The 10,261-nt window shown below is 34.8% G+C and overlaps 1 non-coding gene across 1 annotated transcript; it reads right to left on the minus strand.

Annotated features, from left to right (window-relative positions):
• Positions 1 to 9,840: 9,840 nt before the first annotated feature.
• LOC115867769 (U6 spliceosomal RNA) lies at positions 9,841 to 9,946 on the minus strand. Its single transcript, XR_004045265.1, has one exon. It is a non-coding gene; the product is annotated as a U6 spliceosomal RNA (small nuclear RNA).
• Positions 9,947 to 10,261: the final 315 nt, after the last annotated feature.

Consider the following 10,261-nt stretch of genomic DNA (forward strand, 5'->3'; position numbering starts at 1 on the left):
GCTTTCATCTTGGCAAATGGATTTTCTAATTTGTCTTGTCTCCTCTTAATAATTTCTAGTTCCTTTTTACAGTACTCTGCATTTCTGCTGATAGCCTTTCTTAATTCCTTCAGTATTTTCATTATCTTCTTTTTGAAATTAGTGCCTATTAGACTGAAGAGGTCTGTTTCATTGTTTGTTCTTTCAGGGGAATTCTCCTGGTCTTTTAACTGGGAGTGGTTCCCTTGCTTTTTCATTTTACTTATATTTCCCTTACTCTGTGAGTTTAGGAGAAACAATTATCTACTGTGGTTTTTGAGGGCTATATGTGGCAGCATCCTTGTGTAGCATGTGTGGGTTTAATATTTTTGTTGCAAGTGCTGTTTTTAGTATGGATGCCTGCTGCCTTTTTCCTCAGTGTGTACTGGCCATTATCCCCTTGGTAGAGAGAGGGTGTGCAGCTGTGGCAGCTGGCGCCCTCTCCCAGGGCTCTCTGTGGCAGTGGCAGCTCGTGTGCACCCCTGGAGCCTGCGATAGCAGTGGAGGCAGCTCACGACCACTCCTGGAGCCTGCAAGGGTGGCTCTCGACCACTCCTGGAGCCTGGATCTCAGAAGAGCAGCAGCAGTGGCTCGCAACTGCTCCTGGAGTTCACAGCGGCAGCTGGCACCTGCTCCAGAAGCTCGTGTGGGTGGTGTCCTGTTGCCTGAGAGTACACAGAGGAAAAACGGCTGCAGTGGCAGGTCCTGCCCCTCCCCTCCACACCCTCCAAACAATTGTGCCTGGCCTCTGAGGCCAGCCAGGCTTCCTCCCCATACACCCTGCGTTGTGGTTGCACTAGACTCTACCCAGCAACCCCAGTCCTCTCCCTGGGTCTGATCTCCAAAGCCCGAGCTTCAGCACCCAGACTCCACCTGTTCCAGTGGACACATGTCTCAGGCTGGGGAGCACAGGGTGGACCATCTCTGCAGGTTTCTCTCTGTTCTGGCTGCCACAAACCGGTTGCTGCACTCTCCTCTGAGGCTCTGAAGCTCCCCCTTATCTTGGCTGACCTCCGTGCTGGTAAGGGGACTTTGAGGGAACCTTTCCTTTCACAGCTCTTTCTCAAGGGCACCAGTCCTGTCCCAATTTCTTTCTCTCTTTTTTCTTTTGTTCTACTCAGTTACATGGAGATTTTCTTGCCCTTTCAGAAGTCTGAGATCTGCCAGTGTTCAGTAGATATTCTGTAAGAATCATTCCACATGTAGATGTATTTTTGATATATTTGTGCAAAGAGGTGAGTTTCACATCCTACTACTCTTCCATCTTGATTCATCTCCCAGTAGTTCTATTCTTAATTTTTTGAGGAAACTCCATACTGTTTTCCATAGTGGCTGTACCAATTTACATTCCCACCAACAGTGCACCAGCATTCCCTTTTCCTCACATCCTCACCAACATTTGTTATTTCTTTTTTTTGATGATAACCATTCTAACAGGTGTGAGGTGATATCTCACTGTGGTTTTGATTTGCATTTCCCTAATAATTAGTGATATTGAAAATATTTTCACGTGCCTGTTGATCATCTGTATATTTTCTTTGGAAAAAATGTCTATTCAGATCATCTGCCCATGTTTTAAGTGGGTTGTTTTGTTGTTGTTGTTCACTTTGAGTTCTCTATATACTTTGGATATTAACCCTTTATCGAATATATGATTTGGAAATATCTTCTCCCATTCAGTAGGTTGACTTTTCATTTTGATACTGGTTTCCTTTCCTGTACAGAAGCTTTTTAGTTTGATATAGTCCTATGTACTTATTTTTGCTTTTGTTTCCCTTGCCTTTGGAATCAGATCCACAAAACATTGCTAAGACCAATGTTAATGAGGTAACACCTATGTTTTCTTCTAGGAATTTTATGACTTCAGGTCTTACATTCAGGTCTACCATATGACCCAGCTATTTCACTTCTGGGTATTTATCTGAAAAATACAAAAAAACCCACTAATTTGAAAAGATATATGCACCCTTATGTCCATTGCAGCATTATTTAGAATAGCCAAGATATGGAAAAAACCTAAGCATCCACCTATGCATGAATGGTTAAAGAAAATGTGGTTAAAATATACAATGGAATACTAGTCAGCCATAACAAGAGTAAAATTCTGCTATTTTGAACAACATGGATGGATCTTGTGGCTATATGCAAATGAAATAAGTCAGAGAAAGAAAAACACCATATGATTTCACTCATGTGAAATTTAAAAACAAAAACAAGTGAACAAACAAAACAAATTCATAGATACAGAGAACCAATTAGTGATCACCAGAGGGAAGAGGGTTGGGACTGAGCAAAATGGGTGAAGGGGGTAAAATGTATGATGGTAGATGGTAACTAGACTTGTGATGGTGATTACTTTGTAGTGTATACAGATGTTGACTTTTAATGCTGTACCCCTGAAACTTACTTTAAAAAAGGAATGGGTATGTTTGACTCTACAAGCTAATTTAGATCTCTAAAAGAAACCTACTCAAACTAATGGATCATGTATTGATACACTCTATGGAGTTAGTGAATAGTGGATGATAAAAATGTAAATCCAATGAGTTTAAACCATTTATCTGAAAAAATTTTAAGTAAAAATTGAGAAAATAATAGTTGGAATAAATTATCACTGGTTCATGACAGTTTATCTTTATTCACGTATATTTTTACAGACAAGTACTTCAATTTTATTAACTTATTAAGAAATATATTATTATAAATCTGACTGCAATATCCATGTTTCTGCAAGTCATAGACAAAGCTACATTTTTGTCAGAAGACTTTCCAGTGATCATGGAATCAGGGTATGGGTACTTGGATTATGTAAGTGGCACTTTTTCTTTTTAATTTGATGCATGTCCACTGTGAATATATGACTCTGACACCCACCAAGAGTAAAGAATTTCACCAGATGGTTGATCCAAGCACTTTCTTTACTGAACAATCCTGGGGACACAGTCTCTGAATCAAATTTGTCTATGGAGTCAAGGCATTTTACAATAAGTATTGGTGCAGGATGAGAAACAGTTGGACAGAGAAAAAGAAAGCATCAAATTAAAGGTTTTCAGAGAGCAGGAAGTGGTGTTACCCAGAATAAAGCCCTAGTTCAGTGTTGGTCTGACATTCTCCAGTAGTTTCCCTGGAGATGAAGTATAAGGGAATAATTGTTCTAGTCGTTTTGTATCATTTTCTCCTCACACTGGATTGGTAGTCTGGATAGAAATGGAATTCTAGATTGAAATGCATTTCTTTAATGATATTTTTCTAATTGTTTTTACTTTTCAGTATTGTTGAGAAAAAGGCTAATATCATTTTGATCTTCACTAATATATATTTGTAATTATTGTTTCTTTCTCCCTCTTGACTATTATCTATCACATTCTGAATTATGGAATAGTGTGTCCTTACACTAAGTAGGTCTCCTTTAATTCATTCTCCTGGGCATTTGATAAATACTTTTAATCTGGAAACACTATCATTCAGGAATAATCTAAAATCTTGTATTATTTTGTTTAAAAAGGTTTCCCCAGCACTTCCTCTATCTGAAATTGCTAGAAATGTTGGATCCTCCAGATTAATGTTTTGAATATTTTTCCTAATTTCAATTTCTTTTACTTTTTCAGTAATTTTATTATTGTGATGTGATTTTATTATTAATAAAATATTAATCATATTATTATATTATAAATATAATTTATTTATTTAAATATATATTTAAATATAAATATTATATTATATTATATATTATAAATATTATATTATATTAAATATAAATATTATAATATTAATATTATTATTAATAATAATGTGATTTTATTCTGTTTTCTTTTTTTTAAACTGAAGTATAGTTGATTTATAATGTGTTAGTTTCAGGTGTACAGCAAAGTGATTCAGTTATATATATATTTACATATATATTTATATAACTGAATATATATAAGAATACATACACATACTCTTTTTAGATTCCTTTCCCTTATAAGTTATTACAAAATGTTGAGTATAGTTCCCTGTGCATTTTCTAACCTAGTTTTTATGTTCTAGAAATTAGCTACCATGCTTATAATTTAAAGGAGTTTATTTCTTTTACAGTTATAGGCCCTTTGGTACAATATTTTGCCATTGCTTTTTTAATGAATGTAATTTTGTGTTACATTGAGGGCTTAACATTTTTTCCATTGTTTGTTACGTTATACCTGTTTTTTTTTTTTTTCAAATTTGCTTATTGAGGTGTGGAGTTTGCTTGGCAGACTAAGAAGGATATAAGTGTTCTATATCTGGGGTGAGAAGGAAGATCTGACTCTTCAGGTTTTCAGACTTTCTCCCTCCAATCTGATTCCTCTAAAGAATAAATCCCTATTATTTGGCCTGTGTATAGGGACCTATGTGTGGAGTTGAAAGGGGAAATGGCTGTTCCATACATTTCAATGTATTCTCCAGTTTTTTGCCTTATCCTGCCTATCAGTTCTAAGGTCAAGGTTTTTTGTTTGTTTGTTTTTTAGGTTTCTGCAGGGTGAATGGTCTGTACTCTCAACATTCTCTCTTCCTGTATTTTAGTTGTTGCTTCTTTTGCCCTATTAAATCATTTTCCCCACCTCTGTCTCTGCTTTTAAAAATCTGTTGAAAACTTGCTTCTACTATTCTCTTTATACTCCTATAATAATACTTTTCAAAATTGTAATTTAATATCAGTAGGTCTTGGGCAGGAGAGGTTACAAATACATATATATTTCATTATTTTAAAAATAAACTATCTAATAAGGTAAATTTTGAAAAGTATATTCCTGAACTATTGAGGGGAAAATGACTTCATATTCCCCTTAATTTTTTTAGAAGTTAGAGGTAATGTGTTAGTTGAGGCAGATAGTACACATTTTGAAAAGAATAAATTAAGTTTTTCTAGGAATATGTACTAAATTGCAAGCCTCCTTTTCCATATGCTGTCATTTATATATAGAAGCACAAACTCCATACATTTGAAATGGCCAGATGGCAACTCTTCTCTTCATTACTTAAATGAAATAGGGAACACAAGTGCTCCCTGGTGAAAACACACTGCAGTATTTTGTTTTAAAACATACAGTTTTGAAGTGAACATAAACTTGCTTCTGCCTTTTTTTTAATGTTTGTTCTCTTTCTCAGAACTGAGGCAGGCTGGGACCTGAGACCCTTTGCTGCAGTGCTTGCACATGGACAGATATCTCCCCCAGCAACAAAATACAAGGAAACTATAAGGGACTAAAAATAACTGCCTGAATGTGCAGTTGGGGCAAATTACGAACAAGATACAAAAAGACCAAAAACCCAACTGCCACTTCTGAGGAGCTGGAAGCAAAAGCAGGGTACTGCACGTGCCCCCTGCACACAGCACCACCAAGGGAGAGGGCAGACCACCTAAGCCACTCCTCCAGCTTGACCTCTAGACCCGCCCCCTACCCTCATCCCATATAAGGAACCAGCTGGTCCCCTTCCCCTCCGCACCAGGGAGAGAGCAAGGGAACCTGTTGTTTGTTTTTCCTCCCTCATGCTGCAGCACGAATCCCAGTAGAGCCTTGCCTGAGTTTCTCATCTGGCCTCTTATCTGTTTCTTTCTATTAAGGATGCCAAGAACCCTGGTCAGTAACACAACCATCATTAAACATTACATTAAAAATTTAAGCTATTAAATTGCCAAATATATTGGTCAATACAGTTAACATGATTTAAGATACTCTCCAATAACATTCTAGAATTTTCAAAAAGAATATTATCTAGTGCATTTTATCAGATAAATGCTTTAAGAACACTTAAAAATGCATTCCTTAGGAAAGTAATAAAACTGGTTCTCAAATACTATTTTTTAGCAAAAGGTCTTCAAATGCAAATTGATTTCCAAATCACATTGTACTTATACAACATATACCAGTATACAAATTTAAACACTATGCATGTCTACCTTTTAGAAGTACAGTGTATAAACTAAAAGGTACTTACCAGTCTCAACTGTAGGGTAATAACAATAGCATAAGAGGAATTCAAATATATACTGTAATTATAATATAGCAACACATTATAAATTTTAGTTGTGAAATTTTATAGGTTAATATGGTAAATAAAGTTTTTTTTCTAGGAACCTGATTAATACTATTGTCAATTTGGAAAAAGAAAATGTAAAATAAAAGAAATGAACAAAATTTGCCTGAGAAATTGTGCCCAAAATAAAGTGAGACTTTGAGTGGTAAATAAGGAAAATTAAATATGTTACAACACTACAGAGCACAATAAATTCACTGCTTGCTCTTTTACAAGGACATTCATCAGTCACCTTTATATATAAATTGATTGTATTGTTACACTCAGAATAGGTTAAAATTTTTGAAACCTAAATGCTAATACAATTTGGCATGCAGTATGTAAAAATACTGATATCAAATAATTGTAGAGTAACATACAAAACACCTTAGCACAGATGTACAATTCCCCTATGTACTGAAACATAAATCATGCATTAGTTGGCCATATTGCAAAAATCTGCACTATTACCTAAATTAAAAAATCAGAACAAGTAAATCACTACATTAACCTTTTGGAATTACAATTTAATTATTCTCCACACACCAGCACATTTATGCAAGTTTTTCTTCTGAATTAATAAGTCATTTCCTTTAATTGCTCAAATGGTGTTCAGAGTTCTGATTTTTACAAGCACACATTTTGGGAAGTCAGATTTCTATAAAATTCTTCTTTATTAATAGCTACGTATCATTTGCCAAAAAATTTTAACAGAGCTAAAGAGAAATGCATTATAGTATTTTACAATTTGTCCTGGATGAAAAATGTATCTAACAGTCATGACTTGCCTATGTAATAAGAGTTACGTCCTTTAGTCTTAAATTTAATTCTATTTTCATTAAATATTTGAATACAATTATTTGTAAAGCCTCCATTCTAATATTATAGCCTTACATCACATGCCAAAAGCAGCCTTTGTTTGAACTGTTTGAGTTTTGTCACTTTTTCACACTTAGGTTTTATAGTAATTATTTTTAAATGGATGTACCCACTAAGTTATTGTAACTTCACTGCCCTGTAAGGCTTGGTCCTCAAAAATATTTACTGTTTGATTACTGACTACCATTTATATTTTCATTGTTTGAGTCACACACCAGGTACACACACACACAATGATACGAGATTACGATACAACCTTCCTTGAACTGTTACAGCTGTTTCCAGTTCCCTCCACCTGTGGCATCCATCCAGATTGCAGTGGAAGGTACATTTGATGTAGTTAGACTCACCCAAGTATGAGTCCTACTCCTGTAATCACTAACGGGGGCATCTTAGGTAAATCATTATCTTCCTTGAGATTATGTTTCATTATAAGAGAGAGATTCAAATATTCCCCCCTATAGAATCATTGTAAATTTGAGCTTGAGTCATCAAAGTTACCCTTCATCTTTTAGATGCCCTCTGTGAAATGCCCAAGGCTTTCTTGTAATTTCCAAGAATTTTGGGCAGCCTTTATTACTTCTGCCTCAAAGTTCCTGGAATCTTGCCACACACAAGTTACTCTCTCTTCTTCTTCTTGCCAGATTTTAAAGTCATTCCGCCTTTTCTCATTTCCCACAAATTTCATTTGCTGAACATCTCCAGTAAATTTAAAGGTAAACTTATGAAGTCTTTTGTAATTTAATCATGAACACCATATAAAACATATGTATGAGACTTCACAAAATGATGGGAGATTAGCATCCTTAGTCTTAAAAGGCCTTGAGCCCTCAACTATCTCACTTGTTTACAAGTTTTATGTTTTTCTTTGTTGTTGTTTATATGTCTGTTTTTAGTCCCTTCTCTTTTTTCTTTCATCCTACCCAACATTTTTATTGCCAAAGGAGGGCAGCTATTTATATTTTGTTTACTTATGCATGTACATATGCATGAATTTGATTCCTTCTAGCCAGATGTAAAATAAATTTTGCAATATCCATACTGATTAAATAAGACCTAATTAAGATCCCTATGCCAATACATGACACATAATCATTAGTCAGTCTCATCCCCTTTAACCAGAAAATAGATGAAATAATGCATTTCCTACAGGTGAACTTACCTATAGACCATACCAGTGAATATTCAAGGACTACATACCATATGTACTCTGGGAGCTGAAGTTGCACATAAACATAACTGTTATGAAATTACTTCAAACGGTTATGCAGTAAGTCTACTCTCTAAAATCAATGAAAATTAATTGTTAATTGGCTTGAAAGACAGATTGTAAAATGGCTTCCCATTTTCCTCATCTCCTAGTATTCATGCCCTGTGCAATCTCCTGTCTTTAAGTGTGGGTGGGAACCATGACTTGCTTCTAATCAGAGAATACGGCAAAGGTGATGAGATGTCACAGACAGAGAGATATACCATGTTCTTAGATTGGAAGAATCAATGTTGTCAAAATGACTCTACTACCCAAGGCAATCTACAGATTCAATGCAATCCCTATCAAATTACCAATGGCATTTTTCACAGAACTAGAACATAAAATTTTAAAGTTTGTATGGAAACACTAAAGACCCCGAATAGCCAAAGCAATTCTGAGAAAGAAAAATGGAGCTGGAGTAATCAGCCTCCCTGACTTTATAATACAAAGCTACACTAATCAAAACAGTACAGAAATGGTGCAAAAAGAGAAATATAGATTAAGATCATAACTCACAACTTCTGTCTTATTAGAAAACTGTCTCTGCTAACTCTCACCCTTGCTGGCATTTCAGCTGCTCTATGGAAAGGTCCAAGTGATAAGGAACTGAATGTGGCTTCCAGCCAACAGCAAGCAGGTGACTAAAGATCTCAGGATGACAGACCTTAAGGAACTGAATCTTGCCAACAGTCATATGAACTTGGAAGTGCATCCTTCCTCAATTGAACCTCAGATGACACCACTGCCCTAACCAGCATGTCCTTGATAACAGACTTGTAAGACCTTAAAACAGAAAACTCAACTAAATCATACCTAGATTCTTGACCACTGACATTGGGAAAATAAACTTGTGCTGTTTCAAGCTGCTAAGTTAATGGTAATATCATTACACAGCAAAAATGAGATCCAGAATATTTCCACAATGTGAACAAAATAGTTTTCAAATATTTTTGTGTAAAAAATTTTAAGCAAATACAAAAGTCAAAACAATTGTATAGCAAACACCAATATAAATAAGACAGCAATACTCTCATCAGTGCTTATGAATAACCAAAATTATGGAGCAGAACATTACAGGCATACCTCGTTTTATTGCACTTTGCTTTACTGTGCTTCACAGATATTGCAGTTTACAAATTGAAGGTTTGCGGCAACCCTGTGTTGATTCAGTCTATCGGTGCCATTTACCCAACGGTATTTACTTACTGTCTCTGTGTCACATTTGGTAATTCTCTCAATATTTCACCCTTTCATTATTATTCTATTTGTTATGGTGATCTGCGATTAGTGATCTTTGATGTACTATGAGGAACCGCTGAAGGCTCAGATGGTTAGCATTTTTTTAGCAATAAATGTTTTTTAATTAAGGTACGTACGTTGGTTTTTTAGATATAATGCTATTGCATACAACAGACAACAGCATAGTGTAAACATAACTTTTATATGCACTGGGAACCAAAAAATATATATGAATGACTTTATTGCAATATTCACTTTATTACAGTGGTCTGGAACTAAGCCCACAATATCTTTGAGGTATGCCTCTGTACTATAAGAAGCAAAAAAAAATTAGGCAACAGAGCTAACTGAAATATGTACTTATAATTTTTAAATAATCCAGTATTTTCTAACACATCTTATCCAATTTTAATTTCCATGAAGTTTTTTCCTTAAAAGGATAGACTATTATTCTTGCACAAGGCCATGCTAATCTTCTCGGCATTGTTCCAATTTTAGTATATGTGCTGCTGAAGCAAGCACAAGGATAAGATATTATTAGTCAATGATTGAAAAATTAACAAAAAAATATTCTTAATATTTATGGGTTATATTTAACAAATACCTTAGTAGAAAAAATTAGAATTGATTCTTTGAAAAAATTAAAATTCAATTTTTTTTTTCTTGAGGAAAAAATTACAACATGGATTTTATTTTGTATTTGAAGGACAGAAGCAAATTAATTACATTTACAGTTGGATGGATGCCAAAGTTGTTTTTATGAATAATTAACATTGGGAATGCTGATGATATATTGAATACCTTATTGTCATAAATGCTTTAAGAATATAAAAGTTA

This window comes from Globicephala melas, chromosome 1, assembly GCF_963455315.2.
Source record: "Globicephala melas chromosome 1, mGloMel1.2, whole genome shotgun sequence".
Taxonomy (NCBI): domain Eukaryota; kingdom Metazoa; phylum Chordata; class Mammalia; order Artiodactyla; family Delphinidae; genus Globicephala; species Globicephala melas.